This window comes from Tursiops truncatus, chromosome 3 (genome assembly GCF_011762595.2).
Source record: "Tursiops truncatus isolate mTurTru1 chromosome 3, mTurTru1.mat.Y, whole genome shotgun sequence".
In the NCBI taxonomy this organism is placed as follows: Eukaryota; Metazoa; Chordata; class Mammalia; order Artiodactyla; family Delphinidae; genus Tursiops; species Tursiops truncatus.
In genome coordinates, this window is record NC_047036.1 from 8,695,337 (window position 1) to 8,714,064 (window position 18,728).

Genomic DNA, 18,728 nt, shown 5'->3' on the forward strand with positions numbered 1-18,728 from the left:
TCATCCAGCCACGTGCTGCTGGGCATCCACTCTGGACGGTCTACTCCTCGGCGCCCAGCTTCCTGGAGTCCAGACGGCAGGCCTCAGCTCATTTCCTGTCCTCAGGCTGATGTGGACTCTTAACTATGGTACAGCTGAATCAGCGTTATTCTCCTTCATGCCCTGCAGTTATTTCTTTTTTTAAAACAGCCATAGGAAGGTTGGCTTTCAATCAGATTGTTAACAGTCTTTGGAGGGTTCACTCAGATGGTTTAATTAATAACCACAAGCTTCGTTGCAAGTACCCTTACGTGTTGGATACAATTAACTCTTCAAGCGACTGGAATTTCTGAACTAAGGAGCTCTAGACAGAGAAGGAGCCTGGGCTGGGGTCCAGGAGGGCCCGGATCCTGAGGGCTGAGGGCTGAGGGCTGAGGAGGCAGATGGCCCCGCCTGCATTCAGCCCCTCGAGAGACAGAGAAGATGTTTCCAATTAAAGTCACTTAGAAAAGAGACTTTGACAATGATGGAGACGCAGCATTCAGAAAAGAACAACAATCCCTGGCATTTGTGAGCTGTGGGTTTGCAAAAAATCTGCTCTCCCTGGATTTCAACGGAGTGGCTTGGGGGAAAACAGGATTGGAAAAGCCTCAGATTCAAATCAGCCCAAGGTGACTCTGGCCTTAGGACTTCCAAAGTGTCCCACTGCAGTGCATGTCCCTGTAGTGCAACCGGCGAACCACTTGGTTTTCAATCTATTTGTCGGCTTCTGTATTTTTCACCTTTAAAGAAACTGGGTTTGCTTTGGTTTGGTTTTCTTTCGGGTGGTATTCATGATGTATAAGAAAGAGAAAAGGTGGAAGTAGAGATGATTCTGGAAATAGGCCATCACCTGGCAGGACGGAGTTTCCAGGCTGTTGGGCAGGACCAGTGATTTTGTTCTTAAAATGATTTAGCTTCAGGAGTTCCCTGGTTGCCTAGTGGTTAGGACTCTGGGCTTTCACTGCCATGGCCTGGGTTCAATCCCTGGTCTCAGAACTGAGATTCTGCAAGCTGTGCAGCGTGGCCAAAAAAAAGATTTAACTACAGCTCACTCATTTAACTTACTTAAGATTAGCTGTTTACTTCCTGGCAGTCACTGACATACTTGTGAATTCTTGTAACGTGAGAAGATCTAGCTTTACAAATGGTTTTCAAATGTAGCGAGAATTTGATGTATACTCAATTTAAATTAACAATTAATGAAGAGTGAATATATAAATTAATCATTTGCTGAGTTTGATTTTTCTATTTCCATAATTGCAACCTCTAACTTTTCTCAAGACTTAAATGTTTTCAAAGGTCCTTGAAACCCTGGTTACCTGAGGCTCTGTGCCTCAGCGTCTGGAATGAAAGCGGTTCAGACACTCCCTAAGGAACATCCCAACTCCATTATGTCACTCTGCAGAATTCATTCCCCTTGGTGATCAAAGTGGATTCTCTCCAGAAGCCCATGAGGTGGGCTGCAAAAACTTAAATAACCCCTTTTCTAGGGGACTGAGCCCTAGGACTCAGAGGCCAGGGTCATCCCAGGTCCTCCTCCTGTCCCTCTCTCTCAGGCCTCTGTCTCTCTCAACTTTTCCCACATCAGCCAGCATTTCTAATATCTGCCCCATTTCTCTGGTGCTGGCTTTCCATGAGGTCAGAAGACCCAACAGGAAAAGTAACTGAAAAGTTTTCCCCAGAATGGTTGGGTCCTCCCAGAAGCCTCGTGGACAGCTGGTATGTAACCCCATTGAGATGGGGCAGGGGTCCCTTACTTTCCTGCGCTGAGATGGACGCACTGACCCGGGATGGAGAATGTCTCCCCTCTGGGCACACGTTCCACTCAGTTACCATCCCAAACCCAACCCGGGTTTGAATCAACGTGACCAGGATGGCCAGACAGGACATGAAGAACCCTGGCAAATGTTGTCCAGTGGGGCCTCAGGGACATTTGAGTTGGGGTAAAACCTGGCTTAGATGAGAAAGCATTTAACCAGCACCTACTAAGTGCTGGACACTGTGCTAACAGGTTGTTTTCACAGCTCAGTGAATTCTCACACCAGCTGCAGGAAGTGGGTACTTACCATTGCCCGTGTTTTACAGGTGAGGACAGTACCTTGCCCAGGGTGACTCAGGTAGAAAGTGGCAGAGCTGTGGCTAAACCCTGGCAGTCTGACTTCAGAGTCTGGGGAGCCCCTACTCTAAATAAAAGGTGAAGGGGAATGTGGCTCTTGGGGAGGGGACAGTAATGGGGGGAGAATTCGTTTCTTGATTTTCTATTGGAAAAGTGTGTAGAGCGTGTCATCTGATAGGGTCACGCAAAGAGGGCTGGAGAGGAAGGCTTCACAGAAGACTGTTTACCAGTGCGGGGAGGGTTTAGGGGAACCCACAGGGAAGGGTGCAGGGCCCTGGGCCAGCCATGGTGGCGGCTTTATGTGGTAGAGGGGCAGCTGGGGGAATACATATCCCCTTCTCTATTTGCCTCCCACCCTCTGATCTTCTGCCAGGGCCTTAAGTTGGCCAAGCACAACCAGAAGCAGGGGCAAGAAAGGCCCCAGGCCACAGAAATCAGTGTCTCTGGCTCCGGAAAAGGGCAAAGCGAGGAGAGGAATGCGCAGGGTCGAAGAAGTGGAAAACATCCAGCACACGATCATTCGTGTGAAAAGCAGATGCAAGAGACTTGTATCTATGTCTCTATGCATTCATATGCTTGCTTATAGATGCATGAATTATTTTTGGAATGTTAACACACACAAAAGGCACTGGTAGAAACTTCTGAGAAGAAGTGGCCTACTTTCCATGGTGTAACTTTATGTACGGTTTGGTTTTTATCCCGTGTGTGTATTATATATTCAATCCATCCATCCACCAATCATTAACAAGAATTGATGTTTTGGGTCTTGGGATGCAGCCAGTAAGGGCATGCCTGTGACCTATGCTAGACCAATCATAACACCTCACCAGGCTACGGTGACTCGTGGAAGGCGTTGGCACATGACCCAAGCTCAGCCAATCAGAGCCTCCCATGAGCTTTTCATCCTGGAGCTGGGCGGGAGAGGTCCTTTTCCTTTCCTGTGGTTGCAGAGTCATCAGGAGGTGGTTCTAGAGCTGTAGGTGGTAATAGTAGCTAACAGTTACATGATACTTACATTCCGTTGAAACCTGCAAGTTACAGATGATAGACCCCATTTTTCATCCCCGAATGGCACTTTCAGCTAGTTTAAACTAGTACACGCCAGGCCCTTCAGGAGAGGGGGCTCTGCAGGGCAGGTTCACCAGCATAGTGGGAATTTTGGAGCCGATTAGAATTCTGCCCACTTTACCTACACTGACTCATTTAATCTTCATAACAACACCCGCATAAAGTGGGTGTTACCGTTATTAACCTCCTCCTATGGGTGCGACGGCTGAGGAGGAGAGAGGCTGGACAGTTCGTGCAAGGCTGCAGAGGACTCTGGTGCTTCTCTGCCGGGCCCCAGTGTGGAGGAGCCTCTCTGCACTGGGGGCTGGGGTGCAGAGGACAGGCAGAGCGGCAGCGTCCCAAGCGGTTCGGATCCTGGCCCTATGCCTCTCCAGGGGCACACCACCTCGGCTAGGCTCTCAGCTCCATTAAACTCACCAATCAAGGCACCTGCCATGCTCCAGCAAGACCAAGGGGGATATCTGGTCTTTGCAATTGACATAGCCGGACTTCTAAATCAGTTTCCCCATGCAATCGGTTGAATAGTGGCCCTCCAAAAAGATATGTCCATGTCTTAACCCTGGAAGGTGTGAATGTGGCCTTGTTTGGCAAAAGGGCCTTTGCACATGTAGCTAAGAATCTTGAGATGAGATCATCCCCGGCTTAGGGTGGGCCCTAAATCCAATGACTGGGGTTTTTATAAGAGAAAGACAGAGGGAGATTTGTGACACAGGAGAGAAAGACCTGTGAAGGTGGAGGCAGAGACTGGAGTGATGCAGCCACAAGCCAAGAACGCCTGGGGCCACCAGGAGCTGGGAGAGGTGAGGAAGGAACCCCCCCAGAGCCTTTAGAGGGAGCACGGTCCTGCCAGCACTTTAACTGTAGACCTCCAGCTTCCAGAACTGTGAGAGAATAAGTTATTGTTGTATTAAGCCCCCCAGGGTACGGTTATTTGATACAACAGCCTTGGGAAGCTAATGTGCCCCATGACCTCTTTTCTTGCCAACTGTGTCCAGAGGGGGTGTCAGAAATGGAGCAGAGCTCTGGAATGGTCCAAAGCGAGATCTGGATTTGGTTTTCTACTGACCCCTGAAGAAAGCGGTCAGTAGACCCCTTTTTTTCTGCTGAAGAAAGCCCTTTAAGGATTCCAGAGGTGGGGAGGGGTTGAGGATAAGGGAAGTTGAAGAGTAGTGAGGGAATCTTGGCTCATTTAGAAGATCAGAGAGGTTTCTAGAATGGGGAGAAGCTAGATTTGCTCTAGATAATTTTCTGATTTTCTCAGACTTTCTATGAGTCTCCATGGCAGGCAGAATTCTGAGACGGCTTCCAAGATTCCCACCCCCACCCCCGTATGTACTCGCCGTATAATCTATAATCTCTGTATAGTCTCATGTCCTTGAGTGTGGGTAGACCTGTGAATACAATCGGATACTTATTCCCTTGGTTCTCTTACATTATATAAGACTCAGAGGTAGCTGACTAGAGAGAGATTCCCCTGCTGGCTTTCAGATGTTAGCTGTCATTACGAGAGGACCAGGTGTTCAGGACCTGAGGGTGGCCTCTGGGAGTTGAGAGCGACCTCCTGTTGACAGCCAGTAAAGAACTGGGGACCTCAGCCCTATGACCGCAAGGAACTGAATTCTGTCAATGACCCTGATGGTTTGGAAGTGAGCCCCGAAGGGAGCCCCGCGCGTCAGACGAGACAGCGGCCTCAGCCCACACCTCGACGAGGTGTCTCTGCCAGGTGAGCAGAGACTCAGCCAGCCTGTGCTGGGACTCCCCACCCTCGAAACCAGCAAGATAATGAACGTGGACCGTTTGAAGCCACGACTTTGCCACCATGGGTGATGCGCAATAGAAAACGAATGCAGTTCCTGACCAAAGTTCCTCCCAATTATAAATGAATGAACGCTGCTGAGCCTTGATTTTGTGGGTTTTTTAAATGATCCCATATTAAAAATGGATGTATATTTTTAAGCTGTATTTATAGATGAATCACACATTCGTTAAAAAAAAAATTGAAAGTCTCTAAAGAAAACAGAAAAAAGATGAGCAGAAGATGATCCTTGCTTACTCATAAATGTGCTCGAAATGTCCACGGCAGTTGCCTGCTCATCACCCTCTGTGTGGCCGGCAGCTTCCCGCAAAACCCCTCGGGTGGTTTCAGAGCAGGGAGATGTCTCCCATGAACAGCTTTCCCCGATTCCCCAGACGGCTCGTTTCTGGCAGGTTCTTCCAGCACAGAACCGCAGCCACTTTTCTGCCATTCCATCAGCCCCAGCCGCCGAGACCCGGATCTCAGCCCTGGTGGTGGGAAGGGGAACGCTTGTCCTTGAGCGCCCCGTCCCAGTGCTGGGGGTCACGAATGCTCCTTACACTTGCTATTCACATATTCTTTGGAGTTCTCTTTACTTCTCTCCAGCCAGTTGCTCATACCCAACCCTGTCATAGTGCCTGATTCTTACATTGCAGTTTACCTGTAGTTTGTAGATTCTTACATTGACTGACCCTGTCGTTTCTCTCTCCTGATTGGACCCAGACTGACGCACCGTCCCCCAGCAGCACGTGGGCACCATGTGCTAACAACTGGGTGGATTAATTCAGAGGCCTGAGGTGACATGGTCCTGTCTCCAAAGAGCAAACCTAATGCCCGTGTTAAGTGGACAGAGCACAGGGCTACAAATTAAGAGATTGGTTCCAGACCTGGCTCTGCAGCTAAGTGTGGGATTGGAGAAGGTGGGGAATCATCCAATCTCTCAGTTTCCTCCTCTGTCTCTGTGGCCTGAAGGTAGTGGGCTGCAGGGCCTCTGTGTTAGGGTAAAAGCTAAGCTGCCGTGACAAAGCGACTTAAAGAACGCAGACATTTATTCTCTCTCAAATAAGTCCTTCCATGAGGGGTCCAGGGTGATAGGGCTGCTCTGCTCCACGGGAGTAGAGCTGCTCAGGAACCTGGGTTCTGTCCATCTTGTTGCTTCATCATCACTTAGGGAACCATCCTCATCTGCGTGTGTGCAGTTCCTGGGATGGTGGAGAGCGTGGGGGAGCAGGCTCAGAAGTGTGCTGTCGCCTCCGTTTGCATCCCAGTGGGGTGTGCTCGGTCACATGACCATGCTGACCTGCACAGGAGGTTGGGAAGTGGAGCTTTCCAATGGAGCGGCCGTGGGTCCAGCCCCAGCCCGATTACATGGAAGATGGGGGATGACCATCAATGCCCACCTCCTCTGTTCCAGCTCTTCCAGACTCCTCCACGTGTCACCCAGCCACTGACAGTGAAAGAGGGAAAACATCCTGTCCACACGGGAAATCCATGTCTCATCATTCTGTGTTGCTAATAAAGTCAAGATCTGTAGAGACTGCAAGAATGTCCTTTGCTACTGAAGAGTAAGGAAGTGGCAGGTGTGCCTAACGAAACACTCCCGTGCGTCTGCTGGGGAATACTGACTTTTTTCCTCCAATGTAACAAATTAGAACCCAGCTGGTATTTGAGAAGTCTGAGCTAAGGCTTCCTGGATCTGTCTGCATATGGAGCAATAATGAAAAGTGAAGGAAATGAAGAAAAGGGAAGAAAATGATGAGCTTAAAGAACCCCCGTGTGTCAAGTAAAACGAAGGCTTGGGAATTTTTATTCATTTTACTCTGCGGTAGGATGGTATAGGATTTAGGGAGACTGAGGGTTAAAATGGAGACCTGAAAGTAACTTAACCCATCTCTAGCACTTCTCTGTGCCAGGCACTGTTCTAAGACCTTAGAGTGATAGTTCATCTAATCCTCACAATAATATTTTGAAATGAGAACTTGTTGCCCATTTTAGAGATTTGGAAATGAGCGCAGAGAGAGGAGAAATAACTCGCCCCAAATCACACAGCTAGGAAACAGTGGAGCTAGGATTTAAAGTTAGATAATTTGGCTCCAGAGTCCATGCCAGGGACCAGCAAACTTCTTCTGTAAAGCATCAGCTACTAAATTTTTTTTTTTTTTTTGCGGTACGCGGGCCTCTCAGTGTTGTGGCCTCTCCCGTTGTGGAGCACAGGCTCCGGACGTGCAGGCCCAGCGGCCACGGCTCACGGGCCCAGCCGCTCCGCGGCATGTGGGATCTTCCCGGACCGGGGCACGAACCTGTGTCCCCTGCATCGGCAGGCGGACTCTCAACCACTGCGCCACCGGGGAAGCCCCCAGCTAGTAAATATTTTAAGCCCTGCCAGTCACGTGGTCTCTGTCACAACTACTCAAGTCTGCTGCTGACGAGTGAAAGCTGCCCCAGACACGTAGAGACACATAAGCGTGGCCGTGTTCCAATAAGAATTCACCTGCGGACACTGTTGAATTTCATGTAATTTTCACATGTCACGAAATATTCTTCTTCTTTAATTTGCTTTCAGCTATTTATAAATGTAGCAAGGATTCTTAGCTCAGGCGCTGTTTTGCCCCCCACTGGCCCGTGCAATTGACCTTGACCCACTGAATCGTAAAGACGTGAAGCATTTCCCGAGTGCTGGCAGCGCCAGGCACTGCGCAAAGGGCTTTCTGTGCCCTGTTCCACGAACTTGCTGCCTTCAGGGCAGCAGTGAGGAAGGACCCATTACCGTCTTTCATACTTTATACATGAAGAAGGCGAAGAGTCCCTAGATAAGGCAGAAGAGGATGCGAAGCCTCTGAGGACCAGCATGGAGACCTGGTCACGGAGCGGCAGGAAGGGCTTGGACTGGCAATCAAGGCACTCACAGGATCTGAAAACAATGGTGAAAAGTTCTCTTCATCAGTCTTGTTGGAATGGGAGGAAAGGGAGAGCATACATGCAGAAGAATGGGCAGAAGGGACACGTGCCTAATCGTCTCCATCATCTCCCATGGGAGGAAGGTACAGCTGAAGGAGGCGGTGGTCTGACGTGAGCGCTGGAGGACACATGGGCCTTTCACTGACTGCTCAGATGAAGCTCCTCCTGCCACAGGTACAAGCAGAGATGTGTGTGCGAGGGTGGGCTGGCCGGACGGGATGGGCCGGCAGAGAGGACGGGCATCAAGCTGGCTTCGTGGCTGCCTTGTCTTGGTCCCCATAGCATTTGTTTCCTAGATGGATCAGCGGGGACCAGAGGGGCCCTGAGCCTCCTCCAGGTGCCTGAGTGGCAGCCCCAGAGCATCCTCGAAGCCTCCATGAGCTCCCTTCTGGGCTTTCTGGCTCCCAGGTCCTGGTCCCCCTTCCTTATTAGTTTCCTAGGGCTGATGTAACCAGTACCACAGTCTGGAGGGCTTAAAACAAATACAAGCAAATGTACAAATACAAACAAAATGTGTTTTCTCACGGTTCTGGAGGCAGGAAGTTCTAATCAATCTTGTGCTCCCAAGACTCTAGGGAAGAATCTTTCTTTGTCTCTTCCAGGGTCTGGTGGCTGCTGGCAGTCCCTAGGGTTCACTGGCTTTGTGGCTACATCACTGCAGCCTCTGCACCCCTCTGCACACGGCCTTCCCCTCTGTGTGTATTAGTGTGTCTCCTTCTGTTCTCGTTAGGACAGCAGTCATTGGTCACTCTACTCAAGGATGACCTCATCTTAACTAATCATTTCTGCCAAGACCCTATTTCCAAATAAGGTCACATTCAGAGGTTCTGGCTGGACATGCATTTTGGGAGGGGACATTATTCAATTCACTACATTTCCTTACCCCCATATTGCTAGATTCTCATGTCTAAAAAAAGTATTAGTTGGAGAAAATAAGAATAGTTTTTCCCCTTCTCGCAGGAGTGAGGAAAGATGGTAAAATGACTGTCAATTTTGGAAAGAATATGCAGTGCATTGGAAAGATGTGTGATGATGGCGGTGATGATGTTTTCATATATTAGCAGCCTCCCGTCCTCACAGAGGCGTTAAGAAGATGAATGCCTTGGAAAGCTCCTGTGTTCTAGTGCTGTATTATTACTGTTATTATTATGATTATCCCACTGTTCCCATTTTTGAGGCGGCTGCTGTAATTATGGTAACCGGTTTGGATATTTTAGAAAGATATCACGAATGATTAAGCTATACATTAGTCACTTGGACTATGCAGTAGCTCTTCCAAGTTCCAGGAGTATAACTGGGTGGTGGTGAGGGATCTATAATTGTTACTCCCATGTCATTCACAGAGAAATCGAGACCCACAGAGTTCAAAGACTTGCCCAAGTCCTTGGCGTGGTCAGCGTTAGACAACTCTGGAGCGCAGCACCCCCGTTGCAATGACCATCCTCTTTCAAATATTTTTATAGGCTTAGAATGGGGGTTCAGGGACTTCCCTGGTGGTCCAGTGGTTAAGACTCCACGCTCCCAATGCAGGGGGCATTGGTTGAGGAACTAAGATCCCGCATGCTGCGTGGTGTGGCCAAAAAAATAAATAAATAGAAGAAAATAAACAGGAGAAAAGTTAAAAAAAAAAAAGGAATTAAAAAAGTATTAGAAAAAGAATGGGGGTTCACCGCGGCTCACACGCCCCAAATTTTTCAGGAAGTGGCTTCTAAACAGCCATTCGGTCCAGTGCGCTTGGCAGAGATGCAAATGCAGGGAGGAGCCTCCAGAATTAACACCTTCTCTCTGGAAGCAGAAGAGAACAGGCGGGGCGGAGGAGGGCCCTTCATACCTGACTCCCTGGAAGCTTCAGAGAGCAGAGAGTCCACAAAGGCGGAGGAGCAGGCACTTTTGCTGGAAGGCTGCTTTGGGGACAGCCCTGTGACACTTCCCGGCCATTTTGTCCGCCTTTCTTGCCTTGTGAATGGTTTAAATTTTTTTTTTTTTAATTGAATGAAAGCTTCTTTAAATTCTACAGTGCTTTACAATTTTCAGATGCCTTGTGAATATTTCCTGGGGGCTGGGGTGGACCTCATCCTGAGCTGCTGCCCCACTGTTTCCCCCTGTTGAATGCAAGCCATGACTCTGCAGTTTACAGGCTGAGAGCTGTCAACTTTTTAAGAGAGCTCTAGGGAAAAAGAAAAATCCACGCTTGTGCCCGGGAGGTGCTAAAAATAGGAAATTCCTAGCTTCCTGAAGAGCAGATCAATGAATAAATAGGCCATAAACAAATATGGTTATTTCTGCCGGAAGTTTTCTTTTCTTTCAATTGTTCCCTGGAGCTACACAAACACAGATTGATAGGTTTGTTTTCATTAATTCAAAAAACATTTCTTGGACCCCATCTATGTGCAGGGTGATGCAGCAGCCGGATTTCTGAGAGGTTGGAGGTTGCCTGAGGCGAATCCTCCTGGGGACGTTAGGAGAGGATGGAGGTCAGGGCCATGCTGAGAACCCCCTCCTCTGTTCCAGAAAATTCCTAAGATCCTCTGGGAGTCCCAGCCTCCAGCACCCCACTGTGGTTGCTGAACTAATTCACACTTTGGAATTGAGGCTGTGTGTGCTGAGGTGGGCTGGGGGATAGCAGGACTCAACATGGGACAGGGTGGTGTAGGCGGTGGGCCTGAGAAAGTCCTCCGCGCCGCATCCTCCAGGCGCACCTGTAAACGTGGTCTTTGTGTTGGGTGTGTCCGTACAGCCTTGCCTCCAAGTGTGGTCCCAGCCTTGGCATCCCTGGGAGCTTGCAGAATCTCGTGCCTTTGCCCAGACCTCTGGGACCAGAGCTGCATTGTCACAAGCCCCCTGGGGGATTAGAGCCTGAGAGGACTTGCTCTGGAACTCCACAGCTGGGACTGGCAAATCCCCTCTGGCCTCAAACCTCCCTCCACCTTCTGGAGGAGCTGCAGAAGCCGTCTCCTTTGCCTCCAGATCTTCTAGTTCTTCCTTCCAACACCACAGCTCTTAGGAAACCCATCGCACGCAGTGCAGGCCTGGGTCTTGTCAGGACTGTGAAGGGTCTGAGATTTTGCCTGCTTCCAGGCTCACAAGGCAGCCTGTCAGTTTCATGGAGGCTGCCAGATGACAGATGCCAGATGACACAAGATTCCTGCGTCAGGGACAGAGGCCTTTATTACTCGTCGCGTAGCAAGGAGCACGAGATTGAAAAATAGAGGGTATTCATAGAATATCTGAGACAGAGCAAGGCCCACAGATGGGGAAACCACGGCCATTGAAAAGACTGTTACGTACAGTTCCCAAGAGGAGGGGGCACACACCACACCATGGGGGACACACGGGGAGGCACCAGGGTTGATTGGGGCAGAGGGAGTGAGAGGAACATGGGCAGAAGCCTTTCCTCCAGAGGCAGGAACGAGTGAGGCAAGGCAGCAGCTTAGGATTGGCTGGCTTGAATAACTTCCATGGGCTCTGGGTGTAGGGGTGACCCTAGTGGTCTGGTGCCTGGGCCTGGGTGATTAGGGCAGGGGACAGTGGCCTGGTGCGTGAGGGTCCCATAAAAGAGGTGGTCAGGGTGTGGATTCTGGATTGGTTGGTTTGTATTCGAAAACCACACTCACGGGACAGTCACTTACCACATCTAGGAATTGGCTCTGCCTGGGAGGACACAGTCCCTCCGGGGTCAGCAAGGCCCCAGATGTCAAAGCATCAGACTCCTGAAAATATAAGGCACCGTTAGTACAAGCTTAGTGTGGCACTGGTTCTTCGTGGGTCCCACAGGGGCGACATGGAGGGCTCAGGGGATGCTGCCATGCAGTGGGTCTGCACCACAGCTGGGGGCCCTGTGCTCAGGGAACGTGCATGTTTTATAATCGGCAGTAAAGAAACACACCCAGCCTGTGCCCCAGGGGTGACATTATTTTACCAGACAATAACCAAGCCACCCTTTCTTCTGCAGGGAGACGCCTCCATCCTCCTACCCCTCCTGCAAGGCCGTTTGCTGTACAAACATCCTTGACGGATAGCCTGCAACAAAAAAGCAGTTTGTGCCTCTGCTCACAGAATGCAGGTACGTGAGAAATACCCTCTATCAGCTTATGCTCTCACCCTCCTTCAGTTCATTTCTTGTCAGGAAATACCCACTGAGCACCTACGGTATGCGGTGCGCTTTCTTACTGTTGGAAACACTGTTGTTGACAAGACAGATGAGGTCTCTGCTCTCAGGGGTTTACGTGAAGGAAGATGAGGGAAACAAGTGAACAGGAGACACAGAGCATGCGGAGAGTGATTCGTGCTGTGAAGGAAACATGACGGGTGATGGGATGGAGTGGTCGGGGGTACAGTCTAGATTGGGTGGTGGGGAAGGCCTCGCTGGTGACTGCGAGCTTTCCTGAAGTCCAAGGATTCTCAGAGAGTGGTCCCTGGACCCGCAGCATTGGCATCACCTGGAAATACTCTCAAAAGGTAAGTTCCTGGGCTGCCCCAGACCTACTGAATGGGAGGCTCTGGGGGTGAGGCCAGCGCTCTGTGTTTACATGCCCTCCAGGCATTGCGGTTCGCGCTCAAGTTGAGAACCACTGATACAAGCCTTCCTCCACACAGCAGCCTGGGGACGGTTTAAAGGCCTCATTGAGCCCGCGGCCAGGCCTGACCCGCTCTGGCTCCTGCCCACCCTTCAGGCCTCCTTCCTGCTGGGCTGGCCCTTCCTGTGCTCCAGGAAGTATGCCTCAGCCTCTGCCGTCACTCCCCCCCAGGGATGCTCCGTCTCTGCAGCCAGATCTTTCCGACCCTTTGGGCTTCAGCTCAAATGTCTCTCCCAGAGAGGCCCACCCCGACCCCATCTACCTTGGACCCCACCGCCCCCCAGGCACTGTCCACATGACTGTCCTGCCTGTACCCTGTGCATCAGTTGCCAGGCCTCAGGCTTGCCTGTGTACTTCCCAAGTACTATCTCATTGGCCGTCTCCGACAGGGTGTGTCAGATGTCTCCAGCACACAAGTCAGCCCCTCAGATTTGATACAGGAACAAATGAATGTTTCATCCTCCCTGTGACGCCCACATCCTTCATCCGTGAGCAATTCAGACGCTCTGAGTCTCCAGGTGAACACAGCGAACGTGGGTGAGTTGAGGGCCGAGTACCAACCCCTGCTCTCTGGGGCAGGAGGACCAAATCCTGCCCACCATCTGCTGTTATGAATAAAGTTTTATTGACACACAGTCACAGCCACTCATTCACATCGTCCTCTGGCGGCTTTCCTGCAGTGGCTGTGACAGAAATGGTATGGTTCTGGCAGCCAAAAATATTTGCTATCTTTACAGAAAAAGTTTGCTGTCCCCTGTCCTGGGCCTTGGAGTCCTCTAGGGGAGTGAGGGTAGGGATGGAAGAGCAGGGATACCGACTTCCTCCCTGAGGGGGGACCCACGTCACTTCCGCCCGCATTCCACAGGCCCCACCCCTCTGCAAGGGTTGCTGGGAAATGCAGCACCTGGCCGGAAAGCGACGTCTGGCAGTGTCCCTGCTCCGCGGACGAGGAAGTGTATTTGGAGCCACGCCTCTTCATCACACTTCTGGTCCCTCCTTCCAAGACGAAAGGAACCGTCCCTCCGTTCTGAGCCCTCAGAGTAGACCTCACCCCCGCAGAACTAGCAGGTGGGTTTCAAGCACATCCAGCGCCTCCTCGGTCTTTAGATGTAGAAGCAGAGAGTCAGAGCAAGGAGGCGGGGGTCACTGAGGCCCCCCGGGAGCGTGGGTCGGAGGGCGCTGGGGGAGGCGAACAGAAACGCCAGTGATGAAAGTTGTGTTATTCATCCTTGTGGTAAACTGACACAAAACTGAGATTTTGCTCAACGTTTGCACGGTTCCGGAAAGACTTGGTTGCCAAAAATATTTTGTCTGCTCATTCAGCAGCTCTTGGGCTCTGCTCGGGGGAGACGGGGCCTCCCTTTCCTCCAGAAAGCTGGGCTTCACCGGAAGCGCAGGGGCATGGGTGGCTGGCCTGTCCAGCCTGCTGTGGTTCTGGCCGGGGACCCACGAGGGCCACGCGGCACCCAGACTCCTCCTGTGCTCGACAGCCTCCCGTGGAAACGAGCCCTGCTCGCAGCTGTCGACTCTTCTGCACCAAAAAAGGCTTAAGAGCTCTTCCCGTGAGCTTCCAGTTACCCCTGAAGTCAGTCGAAGTTTTGCCTTTCAACGTCTCCTTCATTGCTTTTGCCAGTCATTCTGTAAATTGCACATTTGCTATGTGTAGGGTTTTTTTCCTTTTGTAAGATTTGAAACTGATGCTTCACCTTTCCTTTAGATATTAAAATTAAAAGTTCTAGAATTCCCTGCCCACGAAGGTCAGCCTGGTGTGGTAGTCAAGAGCACAGGTTTTAGAAGGTTAGAGCTGGATGTGAATCCAGGATCCTGGCGAGAATTCACGGTTTAATTCTCTGAATGCTGTTCCTATGTCTACAAAACAGAGAAATAGGAATACCTGCTACAGGGTTGTTGTGAGGACTGACTAGATAATGGGGGCTCCGCAGAACCTGCCACCCAGCAGCGGCTGGTGAATAGTGGCTGTGGTTCCCCGCCCCCATCATGATGTCCTCCTCCCAGGTGCTGGTCTCCTGGCTCCACGACTGGGCAGCCCTGACTTCCTGGGGTTGTCTGTTACTTAAACCTCTGCTCAGGGGGACCATCCTCTCATGTACCTGCATGTCCAAACGCTCAGTTCCCTGTGGGTTCTGTGAAATGCCACCTTCCCTGAATCCTGGTGAGAGGTCACTGCCAGCTCCCCAGGGCACCCAGAGACCAGTTTGTTCTCAGTGCAGGCTGCCCCATGCGGACCTGGAGCTTGGGGTGCAGGATTCACCGTGCTGGCATCCCCAGAGCTCGAGGCACACAGAAGAAGTGGGTGCCCCTCACACCTGTGAAGATGACCACTGTGAAAAAAGCAGAAAATAAGTGATGACGAGCATGTAGAGAAATTGGAATCCTTGGGCACTATTGGTGGGAATGTAAAATGGTGCAACCACCGTGGAAAATAGTTTCGTTGTTTCTCAAAAAAACAAACATAGAATTACTATATGATCCAGCAGCCCCACATCTGGGTATATACCCAGAAATACAGAAAGCAGGATCTCAAAGAGATATTTATGCACCCATGTTCTTTGCAGCGTTATTCACGACAGCCAGCAGGTGGAAGCAACCCAAGTGTCCATCAATGGATGAATGGTTAAACAAAATGTGGTCTCTCCATACGATGGAATGTCAGCCTTAAAAAAAAAGAAAAAAAGGACATTTTGACACAGGGTACAACATGGATGAACCTTGAGGACATTATACTAAGTGAAATGAGCCAGTGACAAAAGGGCAAATGAGACATGGTTCCACTTACATAAGGCCCCCTAGAGGAGTTCATAGAAACAGAAAATATAATGTGGTTGCCAGAGGTTGGGCGGGGTTGGGGGAATGGGAAGTTATTGTTTAATGGGTATAGAATTTCGGTTTGGGATGATGAAAACCAATTTCGGTTTTGGATAGTGGTGGTGGCTGTAAAGCAGTGTGAATAGACTTAATGCTACTGCGTAAACTGGACACTTAAAAATGGTTAAAATGGTCAATTTTATGAGTATTTTACCACAATTAAAAATCAAAACAAAACAAACCCCCTAAAAGGCAGACCTTTTCAAATGCTTCTTTTCTTTACTATAAACAGTTACTCTTTCTGCTACATTAAAGACCCGCTTCAAGGGGAAAAAAAAAGCAGCAGGTGTCACTTCCTGGACCTTTGGATAATATCAGCATTATGTACACCTCTTTCCCATAAACTCTGGGAATTTTTAAGTAGTTTATAGGAGCCCTTGGAATAGGAGATAAGATTTTTGAGGCACAGGGGCCCTGGACCTTACCAACTTGACTGCCGGGGCCCTCAGGGCATGAAAAAGGCTGGGGACGGTGGGTCCAGGAGGGCACAGGAAGGAATGGGGCATTGTAGTGGTTTGAATTGTTTCCCCTCAGAATTCAGGTTCACCTGGAAGCTGTGAATGTGCCATTATTTGGAAATAGGGTCTTTGCAGATATAATTAGTGAAGGATCTGGATTTGAACTCATGTTCCTCTAAGAAGAGGAGAGAACACAGAGAGACACACAGGGGAGAAGGTGATGTGAAGACAGACACAGAGATTGGAGTGATGGGGCCACAAGCCAAGGAACGCCTGGAGCCACCAGGAAGAGGCAGGAAGGATCCTCCCTGGAGCCTTCAGAGGGAGCGTGGCCCTGCCGACACCTGGATTTTGCACTTCTGGCCTCCAGAACTGTGAGAGAATAGATTCCTGCTGTTTTAAGCCAGCGGCTGCTACGGCAGCCCTAGGAGGCTAACACAGACACGCAGGCAGGCTGGGATCCTGGGGGAATAGGAAGGAATGAAGAGGGGAAGGGATGTAGTTACGGTCTCCTTGTTAGGAAATTCCAGCCTAACCCGTTGTGCAAGAAAAAAGAATTTATTGGTTCCTGTACTTGAAACAATCAGCAGGTGTCAGCTTCAGAAGCGGCTGGATCCGGTCATTCAGAAAAAGTCACCTAGAACCTTCCTTTCTCCATCTCTTGACTTGGCTGGAGATTTTGGCAAGCTCAGGGGACCTGCCCATCCAGGCTGATCACAGCAGCGGGGAGCTGGGCCTTCTGAGTGCCCAGGCCTGGGTCCCACTCAACCCTTGGACCCACACAGGAACGGGGGCCTCCCCAAGGAAATTGGGGTGCAGAGAGGGATACAGACAGGCAAAAATAACAGACACGTGCGACCCAGAGGTCCTCTGCCTCTCTGCCACTGTGTCCCTCCTGATGGCAGCTCTTTCATCCAGGAGTGACAGCACAGGGTGTGGTTTTGAGTGTGCTCAGTGCGGCGGGATTCGGCTGAATGACCCAGCTGTGAAGAAGCAACATTCTAGATGTGCTGTCTGTTGCTGACTTCGGGGGTCCACCAGGGAAGGCCCCCTCCCTGTCTGATGCACTGATTCTGGGGTCCAGCGCTGTCCACTCAGATGACAATTTAATGATCTGCCTGGCCTCTCAGAGAGTAAAGCCAGATGGTCGACACTGACTACTCAGACGTTAAATTTACTAAGTGACTCTGGCTTGAGGGATACAATCATCGGAGAGAAAAGTTATTGTGCAGAAGAAAATGCATCTTTTCACTTTTCAAGGGATCTTCCTCTGGGGCCGGGAGAGCATCCTGGAACCAATGCCGATGGCTTTGGACATCGCGGCTGCCGCAGGTCTTAGGCCTGCTGAGCCCAGGAGATAAACCGAGGATTATGTCTGGAGAATGAGGACTTCGGCGCCCTGGGTCACCTGGCCGGAAGTAGGCTCTAAATTGGGGGTGGTGAGGGCGGATGGAATGAAGCAAACAGAATGGAGTCAGAGGGGTACTTTTTTCTATTTAGGGGACATCTCAGCAGATCTCAGCTGCTGGACAGCCAGCCCCAGGCATTTCCCATGTCAGGGGTGGGTGCCAGTGGTACCCAGTAACCCCTCTGCTGAGAGACAGGGAACAGGGGGTGAAGAAATGACAGGAGAAGACGAGGAGAGGTGAGAGAAAGGAAGAGGAAGTGGTTGGGGAGAAGATGTAAATAATACAATTTAATCCTCTGAGATGCTTCCTGGAGGCCAGACACCATCCTAAATGCTTCATGGGCACCAGGATATAGGAGCTCCTGACAGGCCCATGATGTAGGAGCCATGATTTACTCCTTTTTACAGATGCGGAGTCTGCAGCACAGAGGGAGTTTGTGGCCTTTCTGACTGTACGGTTGTGCCCCCTTATCCACCGGGGTAAGTTCCAAGACCCCCAGTGGATGCCTGAAACCGTGGACAATCCCACATCCTATAGGTACTAAGTTTTTTCCTATACATATGTATCTATCATAGAGTTTAATTTGTAAATTAGGCACAGTAAGAGATTAACAACAACAAGTAATAATAAAATAGAACAATTAAAATAATATGCTATAGTGAAAGTTATGTGAATATGGTTTTTCTTTCTCTCCCTCTCTCTCAAAATACCTGATCATACAGATTTAATGCTTTTTCCACATTAACTAAGCATTTATGTTGCACTGTGGCTGTAACTTTTGTAGCTTGAGATTCCACAGCAAAACTAGCAGGAATTTTTTTTTTTCCTTCACAATTTCACAGATGGAAGATACGCTCTTATCATAGATCTCAGCAACCTCAGCATATGATATTTTTTCTTTCCTAATTAAGTCAAGAAGTTTCACCTTTTCACTTAAAGGAAGCACTTTATGGCGTCTCTTTGGCATATCCAAATGGCAGCATCACTACCCTCTCTGGGGCCATTATGAGGTCAAATAAGGGCTACTCTGAACACAAGCACTGCGATACCACGACAGTTGATCTGATAACTGAGACGACTACTAAGTGACTAACAGGCGGGACACAGTGGACAAAGGGGCACTTCATGTTCCGGGCAGGACAGAGTGGGATGGCTCGAGATTTCAACATGCTACTCAGGTTGGCTCACAGTTTAAAACTTATGAATTGATTATTTCTGGAATTTTATATTTAATGTTTTTGGACTGTGGTTGACCACAGGTAACTGAAACTATGAAAAGTGAAACCTCGGCTAAGGGGGAACTAACTCTGTTTATGAACGTTCACTGACACAGAGTCGAAAAGCCACATGGAGTGGAGTGGAGTTTGGATGTCTGTCCACAGTACTTGCTAAGTATGTTCTATGATTCTGGAATCCACTTACCCCAGGCCTGCAAGGCCG